The 19917-nt window shown below is 43.3% G+C and overlaps 1 protein-coding gene across 7 annotated transcripts in view; it reads left to right on the plus strand.

Moving 5' to 3' along the window:
* Positions 1-373: 373 nt before the first annotated feature.
* Positions 374-19917, plus strand: part of L3MBTL3 (L3MBTL histone methyl-lysine binding protein 3) — a 130670-nt gene continuing 111126 nt past the window's right edge. For 3 of the 7 annotated variants that reach the window (XM_007078636.3, XM_007078637.3, XM_007078639.3), the window contains exons 1-2: positions 374-487; positions 4069-4134. The gene's annotated coding sequence lies outside the window, so the exon portion shown is untranslated. Of the gene's footprint in view, positions 488-2096; positions 2138-2326; positions 2514-4068; positions 4135-19917 lie in introns of those variants that run through there. The other 4 variants (XM_007078638.3, XM_042987150.1, XM_042987149.1 and 1 more) reach the window with 4 other exon arrangements.

The following is a 19917-nucleotide window of genomic DNA, read 5'->3' on the forward strand; positions in this document are numbered from 1 at the left end:
TGGGTAGTGTTTGTATAAGACTAAGGCCCACTCTTTAATGGCCGAATGAATACATGTACAGTGCGTGCTGGATTAGCTGCTCTGAGAATTGCCTTAAAAAAAAAAAAAAAAAAAAGTAAAGTGAAAAATAGACAAAGAAATCTATAACCTGAGCAGTCTTTCATATTTGCTTTGACTGCTCCTGAACCAGCTCTGAGCCGGGGACAAGGATATTGAAAAGATGCACCTGAAACAGTATCTGCGGGCAGCTGCATTTGCCAACCGGCTTTATTGCTGCTTTCCAGCGGCGAAGGCGCAGCAGCAGTAACAGGGAAGCCAGAGCGAGCCTCCCCGGCAGCGGCGGCGGCGGCGGCGGCGGCGGCACCAGCGCAGTTTCCCCTCTCCCCAGCCCTGACTCTACGCGCACATGCGCACTGCGCCCGCAGCCCTGGACCATTTGTCAGGACTACTCGTGAGACGGAGAAAAAAAAAAAGAGAAAATTTGGGGGTAAGAAGCGGTTGATCGGATCTAATCTCTAATTAATCAGAAGATTTGTCCGTGCCAAAGCCATTCATTTATTTTTCTGGGTGCGGATGAAAGTTAAGAGACCTATAGAGAGAAGGAAGCGCACCCTCGTCTTGTGAAACAGATCAGGGGAGGGGAAAGGACAGAAGGGGTTTCTCCCCCACTTCTCTGCGCCTCTGGGAAAGAGGAGAAAACTTAATCCCGGGGAAAAAAGTGGGCAAGTGACTCGGAAACGGCTGGAGGGGGAGTCTCTGGGCATCTCACTCTCAAGTAGTGAGTGCGAGTGTGAAAGAGGAACAAAAGAGAGAGAAAAGAGAAAGGAAAAAATGGGGGGAGGAGAGACTTGTATTTTTTTCTTTGCGCGCACACGGGGAAGGGTGTGGGGGGCCGTGCGGAAGGGAGCCGGGGCGAGGCGGCCGCGTCGGGCTCTCGCCGGCGCGCAGGCGGCGGGATGCGTGTGGGCCCCCTCCCCCGCGCCCCCCGAGCTTGTCACTTTGGTCGCTTTCATGACACCGGGCGCGGGGTGGGGGAGCGCGGCGGCGCCGGGCTCCGCCGGGGTGCGTGCCCGAGTGGGCGCCGCGGAGCTGCAGCCCCGGGCGGCGAGCGCGGCCGCCGAGGCTGGGGCGGGAGAAGGGGGGGGAGGTTGCCGGCCGGGGGGGGGGGCGCGGGGGCGGCCGGGGCGGCGGATCGGTGCGGCGGGAGGCGCGAGCCCCGCGCGCCGCCCCTGCGGCCCCCTCCGCCCGTGTGGCCTTTGTGCCGGGCGCGCACCGGAGAGCGAGCGAGTGAGCGAGCGAGCGCGAGAAGTACAAGTACGGGAGACCGAGGCAGTGGGAAAAGAGGCCGGGCCACTTTCTCCCCGCTCGGGCTGCGGAGAATGGACTGGTTGAATGTGCAGGCGCGTCTCCCCGGCGTGTGCAGTGTGTGTGCGCGGCGGAAAGGCCTCCCCGACTCCCACCGCGCACACGCACACTCACACGCACGCACACACTCGCGGACCCGCGGCGGGGCTCGGCGGCCGAGAGTTTGCGTTTTCTTCCTCGCCGCCTCCCCCTTCCCGACCGACTGTGTGAGAATTTCATATAGATCAGCTCCAATTTCCGCCATTTTGGGAAAGTTGCACAAAAATAAACCCTCCGGTTTATTTCTGCCCGAGGCAGGAAAGTGCTTCGGGAAGCAAGGCGGCGCGGGCCCGCCGCGGCCGTCCGCGCGGGGGAGGGCGCGGGCCGCGGGCCGGGCCGGGAGCCCGCGCCGTCGCGGCGTTCGCCCCGCTCCGTGCCGAGCCGCGCCGGCCGGGGTGCGGACGCGGGCGTGTGTCGGGAGGCGGCGGCGGTAGCGGCGGGCGGCGGCGGCCGCGCCGGGGCGGGGTGGGGGGAGGCGCGGGGCTGCTTTTCCTGCAACTTGTTTACGCCGCCCTTATATTGGGGGGACACGGAGGGGTCCGGGGCGGGCCGCCGCCCGCCTCGCGCCGCGTGCGTGTGCCGTTCCGGAATAATGGGTTTTGCACACTCGCGTCCTGGGCCCGGCGGGCCGTCCTCGCGCCGCGGCGGCCGGGCGGGGGGGAAGTAGAGGCCGGCGGGGGTGGGGATCGGGAAGCGCAGGAGCCGAGGCATCCGCCGCGCGCCCCGCGAGCTGGTGTGTGGTGGGGGGGGCGGGGAGGAGAGGGAGGAAAACTTGGGAGCCCTGGAGGCGGTTGGGGGGGGCACGGTGGTACGGGCGGGGGGGAGGACGCAACTTTTGTGCTGGTGGTAAAACTTTAATTACCTTTAAAGAAAAAGGCCTTTTGATTACCTCCTCTCTCCACCCCCCCCCCCCTTCTGGTCAAAGCATGGCCCACAGTGCGACCGTGAGAGAAAGTTTAAAAGCAGGCGGTTTCCTCCCCGCCTTCTCCGCGGAGGGGTGGGGGTGTCTGTTTGTCCGTCTGCGCTCGGAGAGAGGTGGGGGTAACGAGCCGCTCTCCGGGGTCGCGAAGACCGTGGCCCTTACCCCACCCTTCCACGGGGAGACGAAGGTAAACGTCGCTTCAGTTTCCCTCCTCCCCGCCTTCCCCACCCCCCCGCTTCCTTTTCCTCCCCCTCCCCGCCGATTTTTTGAGGGGACCCAAAAAACGGAGTCTCTTTCCTTATGCAACTTCCTCGGGCGCTGTGAGCACAGCCCTTCCCCCTCCCTTGCATCCCTTGGCCCGCTCCTTTCCCACCTCGGGTCCACCGCCAGAAAAATGCATTATAAATCATGCAAAGTCCACGGAAACAAAAATAGATTTTTTTTTAAATTGTTCTAAGTTTAAGTTAAGGGAAACTGAGATGAGAAATAAGATTTTGGGCGGGGGGGGTGGGGGGTGACGGCTGGGGCGAGTGCGTCGAATTTTAATTTTGATTTTCCTGGAGCGTTGTTTGTGATATCTTTATTGGTTTTGGGAGCCCGAGAGTCTCTCTACTGGCAAGTCGGTCGCGTGGATTTTTGCGCAAGTTTTTAGAAAAACACTGACTCGAGTAGAGCATTTCTCCGGAAAGTTTCAAGTGCAGCAAAATAGCGAACATGCAAAACTGGCCAAGGGGAGACCTCTAGTGGTTAAACGCTTCTTTAAGTTCGGAAGGCCGAGAGCAAAGTTTGGCCTTTGCTTGTAGCTACGTAGTCCGTTCAGACGTGGAAGTAATTAGACGACCTGAGCGAGCAGCCAGATGTGTGTGAATGGATGCCGATCAGAAATAGAAGGTTTTAGTATTGGAGAGCAGATAAGTTCTGACGACCCAGACCCGGTGACTCGGATCCCTATTTGTTTATATGGGAAAAACACTTTGCTGTTATCTGTGATTTGAGATGGGTCTATAAACTGGGTTAGAAACAATTGTTTGTTTTTATATATTTATCCTTGCCTTTACCTTTGATCAACTTTTCATCAGGAGTCACAGCGGGTCGTTTCATTTTGAATATTAATAAAAATGCAAAGTGTTTACAACTGTGAAAAAAATTTAAAAGTCCTTTGGTTGAAATTTGTCTTTTACATAAACTGATCATTTTATTTGCCAATAAATAGAATTAAAGGCTGGTATTTAGTTTTTTAGCCGTGCAGTTTCATATAGTCACAAAATAAATAGTATCTTTTAGTTCTAAGTGTAATTTTGTTTCACTAAGATCTTATTTCAGAATACTTTGTATAAGTTGTGATTTAAATATTTACATATATGGGAAAAAACTGCTTACATAATATCTATTCATTTGCGAATGTGTGTTGTGCAGAGTAACTTCAATTTTAAACACAAAGGCACTGAGAGAAATTAAAGTTGAATTAAATGGTCCCTGTAACTTTCACCTGTGGGCGGTACAGTGGGGGAAAACTTTAGTTTAGCAATTTAGGATAAGGGTATGATATGAATGATAAAACCCACTTCATCTCATCCAGAACTATTTCGTTTTTAGTATACTGAATGGTATTGTGTGCAATTATGCAATAAGTCAGCGATTCAAAAATTAAACGTGTTAATTGTGGATGTGAAGTCGTCTTTTTTTTACGACAGTGTATTGATTTTACTTTTCCTCTCTTTAAATTAATGCTGGACCTTTAGGAGAAGTCTTGGGGGTGGACAGCAATCCCAAAGACCACCAGACAGTTATTTCTTCACTGCCACTAGGTAAGATTTGCTTGTTAAACAAATTGCTTGGTATACTTGGCAGCTGTTAAAAGCTGCAGTTGGGGGTCAGGAAGGAGAACGTGGAACAGGGTTGGCAGGAAGATATCATTTTGTGGGGGCTGCTTTGAATGCATGAAAGTCTTGACATTAAGTGTGATGAGGCTCAAATAAAACATTACGAAAAGTTGAGATTGTCCTGGATTATTTTTGGACAGGCCCTTTTACTAGACTCTTAATTTGCATCTCAATTGTACCTGTTTTCTACGGCAAGTAAATAGTTTTCTTCTTTGGAATTGAAAAAATGGGAAAACTAGAAGCAAGCACTTGTAATTTAACTGTTATCACACAGTGACACGGAAGATTCTGGAACTTGTTAAAATTTTGTCAGTGAAATTTACAGTGAGAGCTTTGGGGCATTTAAGTAATTTAACTTCGGTGGCTCAAATCCAACATGGGCCGACTTGTGCCAGATGTCACGTCAAAGGTTTGTAGTGACTTTCCAGCATGTTAGCACAGACGTGTCAACTTTTGGACATACCTCTGCAAAGAATATAGCTGTTGTCTAATAAATAAGATCTCTTTGGTAATTTTGGAGGGTGCTGGTTTGTCTCCAGTCATGCAGGGCCTGCTTTCAGGACAAAGGTTGTCCTCAGGCAAAAGGGTCAGTCCTCGTAAATAAAGCATCAAAGTATGTTCACGCTACTCTACTGCTTTCTTCTATTTATACTCTTTTTTTTTTTTTAATTTTAATTGTAGATAGAGCACGTGCAAGTGGGGGGAGGGGGACAGAGGGAGAGAAAGAGGGAGAGAGAGAATCTTAAGTAGGATCCATGCTCAGTGCCGAGCCGACGTGGGGCTCTATCTCAAGACCGTGGGACCATGACCTTAGCTGCAACTGAGAGTCAGATGCTCAACCGACTGAGTTACCCAGATGCCCCTGTTTCTACTTTTTGTTTTCTTTCCTCTTCTTAATTTTTTCCTTTCCTTTTTTTGCTTCTTTTCATTCTGTTTCTCTATCTTAAGTAATAAAGGAGTCACTGATTCTTGTTTGGCAAAAACAGCACAGAAGCAGTTAGCCTTACTTTTTATGAGTAGGACTAATAACCCTCATTGGACTACCTTATAACCAGGATAGGCATGATCTAGATGTCAAAACGGAATAATTACTGATGTAAAAATGATCATTAACAGGAATTTATTGTCATTTTCTGCTTGTGGATAGTCTTGAACGGCGTAATTAGCAAAACAAGTAGTTGGGGTCCATGTATATGATGCAGTAGAGACAGCGAGGCAGGAACAACCCCAAGAAGATCATGTAGACAGAAGTAGAGGGCAAGCAGAGTAAAAGGTGTTTCCTAGGATGGTGAGTTCAGGCACGCTGAGTGGAAGACAGTGACAGTTTTTCTTCATTTGGGGAGTCATTGTGGCTGTGGATAGAGTGGTAGAGTGGGAATCAGAAGACGAGTTAGCCTCTAAGTGTATCACGTTATGTAAGTCACTTTATCTCTTCCAGCCTAGATTTCCCCATCTGGAAAATGGGAGCAGGAGTGCTTGTCTTGCTTTCTTTGTTGAAAGGAGAAAATAAAATAAGGGTTTGAGAACTACAAAGAGTTATTCAAATGTTTGGTAGTCGTATTACCATTTTACCTTAGTCAGGCTTTGTGAAGGGCAGGAAGGAGGTTGTCAAGGGCAGAACAGAGTGATTTAATTCCTAGCTAAAATTATTAGGTTCGTTGCTGGTGTATATATTATATGGACTTGTCACAGTATTTCCAGGGGATATTTCTTTTCTTTAGGAAAAAGCTAGTTTATCTTTAATAGCGTCGGCTCGTTGCAGGAAGGGACCGTGTTTTAATATGGTGCTGAATATAAACTGAAATTTATTTATCCCAATCTAGTCATTTAATAGGTAGGAGTAAGTGAAATAAATCAAATTTAAAATGATGCCTAATTGTGGAAATGGGAGGGTGGTGATAGAAGAAGGGTTGGTGTGAAGGGAATTCGTGTGCTGTAATTAATATTTTAGTTGCATGAATCTGCTGGGAAATGGAGATGAGAAAATAGGTAACTGGGGTAGGGAGGATTTACATGCTAGAGGTGGGAAAATGGGTCCTGCACGTGACTGTGGATTTAGGGAAAGGTCCTCACAGGGCTTCCCTTTACCCCACTTATGTTTTCCAGACCCCTTTGCCACTTTATTCTAATTATAACCAACTATTATCTAGATAGGAAAAAAAAAAGTCACAACGACTCTCTGTCATTCTAAACTTGCTGATAGTGAACTTGACAAACCCTGACAAGTTTTTTTTTTTTAATTTTTTTTTTTTTTAACGTTTATTTATTTTTGAGACAGAGAGAGACAGAGCATGAATGGGGGAGGGTCAGAGAGAGAGGGAGACACAGAATCAGAAGCAGGCTCCAGGCTCTGAGCCATCAGCCCAGAGCCCGACGCGGGGCTCGAACTCACGGACCGTGAGATCGTGACCTGAGCTGAAGTCGGACGCTCAACCGACTGAGCCACCCAGGCGCCCCAAACCCTGACAAGTTTTTGTTGGTTGTAGTTCATCTTTCTTCTCTTGTAGACTCTCCAATCAATGTTCTAAGAATCCAAAAACAATACTGTTGGAGAGAAGAAATAGGTGTCCTGTTGAATTAGTCCTTGAATAATTGAGGATTGATTCATGAATAATTTCCACTGGTTTGTTTGGTAGTTTATTTCTAAGAAATATATATTTCAACCAAGGTTCTTTGTAGCAGATAGGGTTAGGATGGGAAATTTTTAATAGAATTTGCTTCATGTGGTGTGGGACAAGTGTACCCTTGGAGTCCTAAGGGTGGGTATCCTTAGTGATCCCTCTTGCAGTGTTTCTACTAGTTAACCAATTTTTAGTGAGCTCTTAAAGTGCTGAACACCAAAAGACTAGGTCTTTGCCCGTGAGTTCCCTAGATCCTAACCCCAAGGACTGGGCTCAATTCTAAGCTCTGTTAATAAGAGTATAGCAGCTGCACTTGGTAGCAGTAGGAAAAAACAAGGGACCCAGCACTCTTGGGAACCAGCGAGTCTGGAAACAAGATTCCTGGGTTTACTGAAGCAGGACAGTGCCATATAATTGTATATACATGGCACAATATAGCTCATCGTTTCTTGAGTGAGATCCTTTAAAATGACAAAGCATGGAAGAGACCGTCTGCTCCAGTATGTTTGTATCCTTTTCATGCATATTAGGCTGATCGCCTTTGTTATTTCCTACTGAAATTCAGGGCATCTGTAGAAGATATATTTTGTAAAGGACTTCATTACCCAGTGGGAATATTTTCAGGTTGTTTTTTTTTTTTTTTTTTTAACTAAGTTAAATTATTTCACTGACACTTGAGGATAGGAGTAAATAGTGGCCGACTATGAACTAGCTTGTACTGATTGTAGCAATAGCTATGCAACAAGGGGAGGAAAGCAAAACACCAGGAAAGGTACCCTTGCAATGTAACTGAGTTGGATTGATGAAGTCAAATGGAGAAAGACATTTAAAAACTCCCCATTTACGAGACAGGGTGCTTGGGGGGAAAGAACAAGGATGTTTGAGAAGAACTTAAGCGAAATTGGTTGATCTTGGCTGAGAGAACTTCTCGTGAGTCTTGGTTTCTTCCTCAGAAGTGGACCTAGAATTGGTGACTTGAACAGTGATTGGAAGAATTACTTGTGTATTATACATAGTAGCAAAATGCTTACTTTATTATTATTTCTGTAAGGGTTCTGTGTCCGTCAACTAATATTTATTAAGCACCTATTTTTTAGAAGTCGCAGGTAGGGAGTGCTTCACATAATCAACACGTAGAACAGAGTTGAATGAACGAATGGGTTAGGGCTCTAAAGAAAGCAGCAGTCCTTGGCCTCAGCCTGTTCATAAATCTGGTTGAGGAGAGAACCCACACACGTACAGTGACGAACAAAACAAAGCTGTGGTTGAGTGGGAAAGGTCGAGGTGAACGTGGTAAGTACTGTGGTAGTACCACTGGGTGTAGTGTCCAACCTGTTGCTGAGGGAAGGACCTGGGAGGGAGGGTGTTGGCTGCAAAACAGTGTCAGGTGTTGGTATGTTAGGTGTAATTGTATGTTGAGTGCCTTCTGAATGTCAAGCATTGAACTGGGCACTTTTTATATTCATTCATTCATTCATCCATCCATTCATGCATCCAACAAATACCGAGTGCCTTCTGTCTGCCCAGGTACTGTTCTAGGCACTGAGTACTGTCTAATGTTGTCACAAACTTTGAGCGTTTGGTATTATTATTTCACTTTTGGAGCAATCTGGTGCTCAGAGATATTCAGTAACTTGTCTAAGTTCATAATATGCAGTTCGAAAGGGGTGGAGCCGTGGAAAATGATACTGGTTTATGACTGTTTTGTTAAGGCTTCCAATTTTCAAAAAAGCAATTCTTTGAATATTTTTAAGAAAACACATTTCCAGATTAATGTATTTGCTCTTACACATTTGTTTACTAAGATAAGCAATAGCAAACAGGTATCACAATAAATAATGGGGAGAGAACTCTATCTCTTTCCTTTTCCCTTTTTTTTTTCCTTTTTAAATCAAGCATTGAGAAAAAGACCAATTATTGAGTTGTACTGAAAAGAACACCTTGGCCCAGCTCATGGCCTTGAAATGATCACAAACTGTTAAGAAAACATAACTCAGATTAGGCTGAGAATTACTGGGCTTATTTATAAAGAGGTTCACTTGTTCTTTGTAGGAAGAGATGGGATGAGGCAGCAGGGTTAGTTCTGAAAAAATGTAGATCAATCAGTCAATAGAATAGGACCTACGTTTTTTAAAGTGAACTTGAAAGATGATGGGATTTACTCAGAAGGCAGGATTGTAGAAGGAAGGAAGAAAATTTAATTGAGGGAGAGAGAAATTGGTGGTGAGAAACTTGGGGCAGGGCTGAATGTAGCGTACTGGAATCAAAATTAAAAAAAAAAAAAACAGGAAATATGACTAATAATATATTCAACAACAGTGCTATGGTTACTGTTCTACTCCTTAACCAGAAGAGTATGCTCATGTTTGCCAAATGAAGTGAAGAGTCTCTATTTATTCATTGGCTAGTTCTGTGTTGCAACGGGAGTCAGATAGTATCTCCAGTGTGTGAGTTACGGTCCATCAGGCAGAGCTTTAGTCTGACTTAGAAGGCTATCCCTGCATGCATTCATGATAGGGTAATGGACTGCTTCTCCTCTAAGGAAGCTCTATCAGCCTTTAATTTTTTTTAAATTTGTTTTTTTAATGTTTATTTATTTTTGAGACAGAGAGAGACAGAGCATGAATGGGGGAGCGTCAGAGAGAGAGGGAGACACAGAATCCAAAGCAGGCTCCAGGCTCTGAGCTGTCAGCACAGAGCCCAGCGTGGGGCTCGAACTCACAGACCGTGAGATCATGACCTGAGCCGAAGTCAGAAGCTCAACCGACTGAGCCACCCAGGTGCCCCCACCCTTTAAATTTTTTTGAGCATTTACTGCATGCCAGGCTGTTTTAAGATTGGACAGTAGCTTTACGTTATGTGTAATTTTTCAGAATTAAACTACTTCGGTAGGAGAACATTTTGAGTAGGATTGTTCAGGCACCAAAATCATTCGATCATTCCCCCCCCATCTGTTACACTGACTGAACCCTGAACTCTGAATTGAAATTCCTAAGAGGTCAGTCTGGTCAGGTGGTTGAGATCCACTTTGTGTTCCTGTTAGCTAGATTTGAGGCCTAGCTGTTCAGTCTGTTGGTAAGGAGTTTAGCTACCAATGGTTATCAACATAAACCTGTAGACTTGACTTCTGAGAAAGAAATAAAATCTGGTCACAGCTACTTTATTAGATACAAAAGAGAAATCAAGTGTAAATCTTAATTTTAGCTCTGTGTTCTATAAAAAATACGAAGCAGAGTAAGAAAAAAGAAGGTACTACTTTTAGCGTTTAAAAAATTATGAAATGAAATAAGAGAAAAGAACAAGATACTACTTTTAGTTTTTCTTTTTTGAGTTCATGCATATTTTGCATAACCATGGACATATCTGTGTCAGACAGGTTCTTGTTCTTTTTATGCCCTTTGAGTCCCTTTAATGGGTGTAAAATTTGTATTATGACCCTATTAGTGTAGTGATGTTGATGATATGATAGCACTTGTCAGGATGTTTTTGCCTCAAACTGAGATATCTTCTACTCTGTACATTGAAAATGAACTTACCAATAAAAGCATTTGATGAGAGTGTGTTAAATATGCCATAGGCCTGTTAATGTCAGTTTGTGATTTCGTTTTCTATGTACGTTTTTTTTTCTTGAAAGGCATTTTTCATTTTCTGTTCCTCCTTTAGAGGAAGTAAGTAGGTTAGGCCACAGAATCTCAAATAATTCATCCTTCTTACAGTAACAAGCGGGAAGGCAGGAAGTTGAGATTTTTGTCAAGTTTGCTTTCAGTGACTACCCCTTTGCATATAATCTTCATGGCAGAAAAGGTAGCCAATCAGATAAACCATGGCTGCATTCATAGGGTCTTTCTCATTAAAACATGACCAGGACATATAGGTTTTGAGAAAATATCAGTAAGAAGGAACCATCCTAATAACCAGTTTCACGTTTGAAGGAAGCATAGATCAGGCATCTACTATAGAAGGATAGATGTGGGCAGAAGACCCAGATTCTCGAGGATTTGTTCTTGATGGTACAGAGATTTCGTTTCTCACATTGAAATGATCTAGAGTTTTGCCTGCCTCAAATCTATGAACTTGGGCCCTGGGGGCAAAATTTCACATCTCTCCACAAAGGATCTCAATTCCAGGATGTGTGCAATTCAGAGTTCTTATCAGGCGGGTGAGTAGGGATATCAAAGCTGGTGTCTGTCATGCTTGATTTGAAAGGAAAATGTTTCTTTGTAGCAATATGTGTTTGTTGAGAGATGCTTCAAGTGTGAGTTTAGATTTTTCTCTTATCCTTATTGAATAATCCTGTTTAAGAGGTTTGAATTTAACTTCTTTTGATGTGTTCTCCACTGACACTTAAATAAGGAGAGTTTCTTGGAGCAGTAATGTTACGCTTCTGCCAAAGAGATAAATAAATACTTAGCAGCATAGCTGTTAGTTAGAATTTCACCGGAGAATATGAGATAGATGGACAAATAAAGATCTTTTTTCTGATTTCCCCTGTCCCAAATTTCCACCCACAACTAGTCTGTTGCATTTTCCCCTTCTCTTTTTATTCATTCATTTGATAAATTTCATTGATACCTACAGTGGATATTCATAAGGCATAAGGAAATGAATAAAGCAAGGTCTCTTTCTTCCAAAGGCTCGTCTCAGTAGATCATCATGATACAGTGTAACAAGGATTGTGATTGGGGTATAGATTCTCTCTTCCCAGTCCCACTTCTGGTATGTCCCTTACACATACTGCAGTACTTGTACAGAGAGAGACTCATTCTAGTCTCCTTTTGGTGGGGGGGGGGGGGGGAATTGGGGAGGTGAAATCCCATCTCTAGTTTTCATCTCTCTTTCTCCTCCCAGCCTTTTGCAGGTCCTGGAACCGCAGTTGATATGTGAGGAAGCTTTTATACTTCCTCGGCAAAAATATCCTTAAGGTTGCCAATGGCCTACTCTTGGGTCGTTATTCGGAGATTATGTTCTTCTTACGTTTTTTGGTTGTTAAAATGTTCTTTCCTTTATAAGAGTGTGGCAGAACTAATAGTTACTGACCTTGTGTCAGTTTCCCAGATTCATTTGGAAATTGTACATGTCCATGAAATCCAGAGCCTTGCCATTGTTCTTAACCTACCATTTTACTTTACCTTCACCTCTGGACTCCTGAGAAATCAAGTAGGGCGTGGTGGTGCAAAGGTCTTGGTTCTTGCAGTTATCATTCCTCTGTGCTAGTATGCTTTAGATATTGGGTGAACTGGTACTTGGAGGGAATATGGACACCGGAGAGCAATTTGTTTTCTTTTCTTCAGAAAACCACAGTTCTGTGTGTTGAGTGTCTGCCATGTGCAAAACACTCCCAGCATGCACAATTTAATTTAATTTAATTTAACTTTATTTTATTTTTTTAATGTTTGTCTATTTATTTTGCGAGAGAGAGAGCGTGCGCAAGCAGAGAGGAAGAGAGGAAGGGAGAGAAAGAATCCCAAGGGGGTTCCGCACTATCAGCGCAGAGCCCTATGCGGGGCTCAGTACCATAAACCACGAGATCATGACCTGAGCTGAAATCAAGAGCCGGACGCTTAACCAGCTGAACCACCCAGCTGTTCCTACTTAGCGTGCATGATTTGGAAAAAAGTTTTTGCATCTCTGTAAAGTAGCTCTTCCCATTCCATTTTATAGATGAAGGGGCCGAAGCCTCAGGAGAGGTGAGGTACCCTACCCAGGAATATGCAGTAATTTGTAAATTGTGAAGCCAGGATTCAAACATGGGTACTCTGGCTCCAGAACCCGTGCTTGCCAGCCTAGATTGGCTTCTGTGTTGACTGAAATACAACATACTGGGCACTGTGGTATAGTCTGAGGGACACTGTCTTAGGAGATAAAAGTTTGTTTCTAGGCTGGGTGACTTCAGTTTTCTTGTCTGGAAAATGTAATCCGTCTTAAGAGGTACTTGTGAGGGTCAGATTGGTTGGTATTCTTGAGATCCTTTAAAATGACAAAGCATGGAAGAGACCAGCTGCTCCAGTGTGTCTCTACCCCCTTCGTGCACATTAGGCTGCTGGCCTTTGTCTGATTACCCCTTTGTAGCCTTGTATTTGTGAGTATGTGCGTTCTCCCCTTGCAGGCTGTGTACCTGTCTCATGTCACGAAGGTACAGGCCATTGGAGAGTGAATCAGAAAACTGTAGACAGGCCTTAGGAGTCAGAGGCCGTATCTTTCTCAGAATCACTTTCTCCAGCCTCGACTTCAAGGGCTACAAGTCCTGAGGGCATTCCCCCGTTGTAGATACTATGAATCTCAATACTCCGATGCCGGTTGGGAACTAGGTCAGAAGGTGGCATCTGTAGTGGAATCTAACCTAAAGATGAATACATTTTTATCCTGTAAAACACTACCTACTTTCATGTCATTTCCTGAATTTATTTTCCATCACGCAGCATTTTCCCAAAGGTCGGACGCAGGGGGGTGGGAGGGCTCCATGGAATTCGATGTTCTGTGATAATAGAGTCACAAGGCCAAGTGACTGTGGAACGCTTTGCCGCGCTGCTGCTGAGGTACTCTGTACGTCTCCTGGAGACCCTGAGGGGATCCCACATCTCTTCCAACAAAAAACTTGTTATCACAGGGCAGGAATCAATGGTCTCCTAAAAGTTGTGTTTTGAGGGACAGACTGGGGTACGTTGCCCTAGCCTTTCATCAAGTTTTGTTTCAAAGCCTTAGCCTGGCCTGCAGTGTGTAGTCAGACCAGCCTGGTAGCAGGGAGAGCCTGGCCTTCAGGCCCAACCCCCTCTGCTTATGGCGGATCCTTCTCCATCATTTCAGAGGTATTGTTCTGTTAACAAAGGTAATAGTCACGGGAAACAAAAGCAAAAATAAACTATTGGGACTACATATAAAAAGCTTTTACAAAGAAAGGAAACCATTAACAAAACAAAAAGACATCCTACTGAATGGGAGAAGATATTTGTAGATGATCTATCCAATAAGGGATATCCAAAGTATAGAAAGAATTTCTACAACTCAACAACAAAAAAATCCCAATCTGATTAAAAAACGGGCAGAGGACTTGACTAGACTTTTTTCCAAAGCGGACATGCAGATGGCCATCAGACAAATGAAATATGCTTGACATCACTAATCATTCAGGAAATGCAAATCAAAACCACAATGAGATAGCACCTCTTACCAGTCAGAATAGCTAGTATAACAAAGACAAGAAATAGCATGTAGTGTAAAGGGAACCCTCATGCATCGTAGGTGGGAATGCATTTTGATGCCGCCACTGTGGAAAATAGTAATGGAACTCCTCAAAAAATTAAAAATAGAAATACCATATGTCCAGTAATTCTACCAGGTATTTACCCAAAGAAAACAAAAACACTAATTTGAAAAGATAACATACACCCCTGTGTTTATTGCAGCCTTATTTATAATAGCCACGATACGGAAACAACCCAAGTGTCCATCCATAGATGAATGGATAAAGAAGATGTGGTATATATACGGTGGAATATTACCCAGCCAAAAAAAAAAAAAAAAAAAAGAAAGAAAGAATGAGACGTTGCCATTAGTGACAACACGGATGGACCCAGAGCATATAATGCTAAGTAAAACAGGTCAGACAGAGAGAAACAAATACCACATGATTTCACTTGTATGTGGAATCTAAAAACAAATGAACAAATAAAAAAACAGTCTTGTACAAATAGAGAGCAGAATGCTGGTTGTCTAAGGGGAGGACGGTGAGGGGATGGGCAAAATAGATGAAAGGCATTAAAAGGTTAAAAAAAAAGCTAGTACTCTTTTCTGGAGCTATGTAAATATGAGATATTATTATTAACAATAAAATACCTACTTTGATGTAGTGATCTTGAATCTTGTGATGCAGATTTTGAGTAAGTGCTCTACCGCAAGAGCTAGTATAGAAATAAAATTCAATGAAAGAAACGAAATTCTAGCTTTTTTTAAGGTCACTTGAGCAGCTTTCATGAACTCAAATAATTGTTAAACCAGATAATTATAATAAAAAGCCAACAGTTCATTGATTGGTAGGCAGTATGCTAAGGTATTACCTGATGTATCTCGTGGAATCCCCACCCGTGCCCACTTCAGAAAGGTTCCATTCCCCACGCTTTATAGGTGGGGGAATTGAGACTTCCAGAGATGAACTGCTCAGAAGCTACCCTTAGGTAATTACCAGATTTTGCCAAGTGAAAGGAAGCGGAGGAAGGGAGAGAAGTGGTTGAGGAAAGGCTGAGGGATAGAAGGGGGGATTGGTGAGAAGATGGCAGGTGTTAAGGATGATCCATGACGTATTTGATGAGCACCTGTGAAAGGGTGACGAGGAGCTGGGTAGGTGGGGTTAGGGAGGCTCAAAGCAGTTTCCTAAGCCGCATTAAGAAGGCGTGTAGCAGTGGAGAGCAGCTTTTTAGGTGATGTTACCGAATAATGATATTAGGACTTTTTGTAGGTCACAGTGTGCCAGATAGAGCATTTGGTTAGCGACTGATGACTTCTACAAAGTAAACAAAAAGCCAGCTTCAGTTGATGGTATGAAAGTGGGCATCTTAGCAGCAAGGCGTTAGATGGACTTTTCTCACCGATACACGTTGCTCTGTATCTCTTTGCTGTGTTTCTCCTGCATAGTTTGCATTTTTGTTTGGTTCGCGGTAATGATTTTAGGGTTAACATTCCTGACTCTTTACAGAAGATAGGTTGCTCTGTTAACCCAAACTGATCAACACCAGGTGCTGATATCTCAGTTCTGTCATCTGACAGAATTTTAATCCGATTCTGCTTTTGAGGTGATGTTTATCCTCATAAGCACTTCCAGTTCATAGCCATATCATCTCTACGCCTTATTTTTGAAAAATGTGCCTATTAACTATAAGGCTACAAAATACAACCCTAAAAAAAGCAACTGTAGCATTATTGAAACAATTTAACTGCTTTTAGTGAACATTAGCTAGCCATTCTTCTAGAAATAATATTTTGAAACTGTGGTTTGAGCAGGAATGGCCTGGCTATAGGTAGCTGCCTTTCTTCATAATCTTTATTTCCCACCTTATCTGCAGATTGAGACTTTTGGTTTATAGCAGTGCCCACTCTTTCAGTTTATTTTGAGCATCCTAGATTGGGTGGCTTATCTCTCAGGACTGTTAATCTTGTCTTCATCTCAGCCCCAGGTAGGTTCATCACCTTGCCGGTGCTGTAGGAGCTCAGCACTGGGGGAGTCCAAGCCCCTCACTCAGAGCCACCGCCTTATCCACTCAGGGCAGAGATGAATGAAGGGATTGTATGAAGGGGGGATTATGAAGGACACACAAACTCTGTTTATCTCTTGTCAAAATAAGATAAGGGTAGATTCTTGACGTCTGTGAAGAATACATCCCAAGGCAATCGCCAATTCCCAAATTGAAAGAAATCATTGTAACATACAATTCCTTCCTTCAGATTGCAAAAGTATAACTGAAAAATGTAAATGATCTCTCTAGACCTGAACTACTTATCTTGCTTGATGAGCAATTTTTGTACTGTCTGGAGCACTTATTGAAACAAATTCACACATCTTTTCTACTTACTTCCTTTTGGAGCATTTGGTAGTTTTGTTCACACAATGTGTCTGAGTCATCATTACATTTGACATTTCAGTCTTTAATTTATCTGAAACTTCTATTTTGTGGCTAGGGCCTATCACTTTCATAAACATTTCCATACGCCCCTCATTCTGTCATCAACACTAGAATCAACTAGCAGTTAATTGTGTTTGTTTCATTTCTTAACAAGAAACAGAGTTTTATCTCTTTATTCACAGTGGCCGTAGTGTAAGACTGAGGGCTGTGAGTAAGGGCCTACCTGGACCTTGGCTGACCCAGGGGCTTGTCCTCGTCCCTCAGCTTTATGCATGTCTCATTCAGAATTGTGGCTTTGCAAAATGACAAATTACTAAATGTCATGGGAACTTCAGATGCTACTCCGGAATGGTAGAAACCATAAATAGTCTGTGAATGCCAGGAATCTACTGTATACTTCTGATACCTGAATTGTAGAGAAGCAAACCCTATCCTTCCTCTTCTCATCCATCTGTAGAGCTGGTGCATTTGCATATATCGTTAAATACCTGCTATTTAAATTACCCAAGAGCTTTGGGGAAGTTGACTTCCCTTAGTGACTTCTGTGCTAAAGCTTCTGTTGTTGGCAGCAATAACAAGCTAACTATTTTCATGGGAAGACATGCCTTTTATTACGTGGACTATGCTCAATAAACCTGGAAAAGGATTTTAAAACATTTTTTTCATTAATTTATTTCTTTTAAAAAACATTTAAACAGTCAATAGGTGTGAAAGAATGTCCAGACAGTTTCCTCCCATGGCAGGCTTTTCAGCAAAGTATTGCTCCTTCCTGGAGGCAGCCACTGTTAGCAGTTTTTGAGGAATCCTTACAGAGAAAACGTATGCGGATACGAGTAATACACACACGTATATATACGCGCATATATATACACGTATATGTATTTATGTACACACACACACACACACACACCTCCCCTTTTGTTTTATAGAAATGGTAGGAGTGCCCGGGTGGCTCACTTAGTTAAGCGTCTGATTTGATTTTGGCTCACGTCATGATCTTGTGGTTCGTGAGATCGAGCCCGGCATCAGGCTCTGTGCTGAAAGTACAGAGCCTGCTTGGGACTCTCTCTCTTTCCCTCCCTCTCTCTCTCTCTGCCCTTTCCCCAAAGTACATGCACATGCGCTGTCTCTCTCACTCACTCTCTTGTTCTCTCTTTCTCTCTCATTCTCTCTCTCTCTTTCTCTCTCATTCTCTCTCTCAAAATAAATAAACTTAAAGAAAAAAAGAAATGGTAGCACACAGTTTTTATACCTTGCACAAAATTAGAGTATTAGTAGTGTCATGGAGCTTTTTCTGTATCAGAATGTAAAGAGCTTCCTCACTGTTTTTTCTAATGGCATTATATACTGTATTGATGTACCACAGTTGTCCTTAATCGATGGACTTTTGGATTGTTTTCCAGTTATTTTAACATTACAAACAGACCCATGTGAGTATCTATAGAATAAATTTCTGTGAGTAGAACTACTGAATTGGAGGATATGTTCTTGGAAATTGATCTCCAGAGAGGTTGTTTTAATTTATAATGCCACTATCAATACATGAGGGGGCCTGGTTCCCCATATTCTCGTAACAGAATTTTTGAAAATATTAACTAATCTCCTCACTGCCTGATGTTTCTTGCAAACTAGTGTTATATGGTAGGCCGAGAATTCCAGAGACTGAGGAAGTTCATCCATTAGATACAGTGTCCCAAGGGAAAGGCAAGTTGCACAGCTTTGGTTTGGAGACAAGGAATCCTGCAGGAGAAAGATACAGAAGGTAATTCTGAGTACAGTGTTGCATGTCATTTAATCTGTCTTCCAGCCCTTTTGTTGGAGGCTTAGGGCAAGAAGATTGTAATAAAAATGAGTCAAAGTGACAGTGAACTGTTTCACAGAGGGGGGCTTTGGAAGTAGAATACATCTGAATAGGTGCCAGCAGTAATGGTGTCTGCCTTCAGTGAAGTCAGTGGCTCCTAACAATGGGTGGCTCCTAACAATGGGCGTCCACAGAAGCACATTGGACATCAGAAGCCTTGATTTTAGCCATTTCCGGCCATGATATGAAAGCTAGTGGGAATCAAAAGCTGCATTGGTGTATTTGCTGGATATGTGAACTCCAGAGTGGTCCTTTTTGACGTCAGCAGTGGCTGGAGATCCTTAGGATTTAGAAGAGGTTATTGGGAGGAAAGTGGTAGATCTTGGCTGATAGCACAGAGGATCCCTCATGGGGCACTTTTAAGGTACTTCTTAGGAAACCTTGGCATCGTTAACAAGAGATTTGGGATGAGATTTTCTGCAGAATGAGAAATGCTGTCTGACCTGCACTGTGAGTGACTCTGTTACCTACCTGCTTTTTATGGTCCGTGGAATATAGTTATACATGGGATTGTGGAATAGTGCCAGGTGACAAAGAAAACATAAAACCTGTGCTTCTAAGAAATGTGCTTCGTTCTTAGGAACCCAGCTAATTGCAGTGAAAGGACTTTGTATATATGCAAGTGCGCACGCTTATGGAGGCTGAAAACCAGAGAGGGAGACTTAGGCTGTCATGAAGAAGCAGCTTCTGTGAAAATCATGCTGGTTGATGGCTGTTCTGTCTGATGAAGAGATGATAGAAAAATACCTGATCTGTCCTAGCCTTTCAGACTTCCTGTGGTAGTGCAAGTAGCCATTTTGCTTCAAAATCAGATAATGGGAAAGACCACATGGTAAATATTCTTATGCTAAAATATTTTATACAAATATTCACAAACCTTAGAACAATGAAGGGAAACAGTTTTTTAATAAATTTTAGATATGTGTTTATACACAAGGTACACTGTATAGCATTACCAGTGTTTTGTATTTCCAAAAACGTGTCATGAGCATTTACTGCAGGTTTTGTACAGTGCTAACTTTCCTATTTCTTCTTTCTGCTCCTTCTAGTCACAGACAGGATTTTGCTGTTGTGAATTTTATGCGTTTGTGTTTTGGGTGGGAAATTCGATTCCTGTTGCATACGTGTCTTAATGACAATTTGTTAATACGCATGTATTTGATAATATTTTATTGAAAGGATACACATTGCACTGATATACATAAATCAAGCACTTTGACCCTGGTAAACTGGTTTCTGGATTTGTCATGCCTGAGCAGTTACATAGAGAAAAGTTGGTTTAGCCAGATTCTTAGAGGGATAAGACTGAGACAAGACAGGACAATGGTTGGGGGGAAAAAGCCCAGGATTGGAATCAGACTGACCTGAATTCAGATCTTGGGTATGCCACCAAATATGCTTTTGGGTGAATTACTGAACTCTGCAACTCACTTTCTTCAACGTATACTGGAAGGATAATAGAACCCATCTTTTTGTGAGACAGAAATAAATGAAATAGTATATATAAATTGTGCTTTGAATCCTTTTCTGGAAGGTGAAATGGAATTAATAAATTACAAAGTATACGTATTATGTCTGACACTGAGTACCTGGTGAATAAATGTTATTGTAA

This window comes from Panthera tigris, chromosome B2 (genome assembly GCF_018350195.1).
Source record: "Panthera tigris isolate Pti1 chromosome B2, P.tigris_Pti1_mat1.1, whole genome shotgun sequence".
Classification (NCBI taxonomy): domain Eukaryota; kingdom Metazoa; phylum Chordata; class Mammalia; order Carnivora; family Felidae; genus Panthera; species Panthera tigris.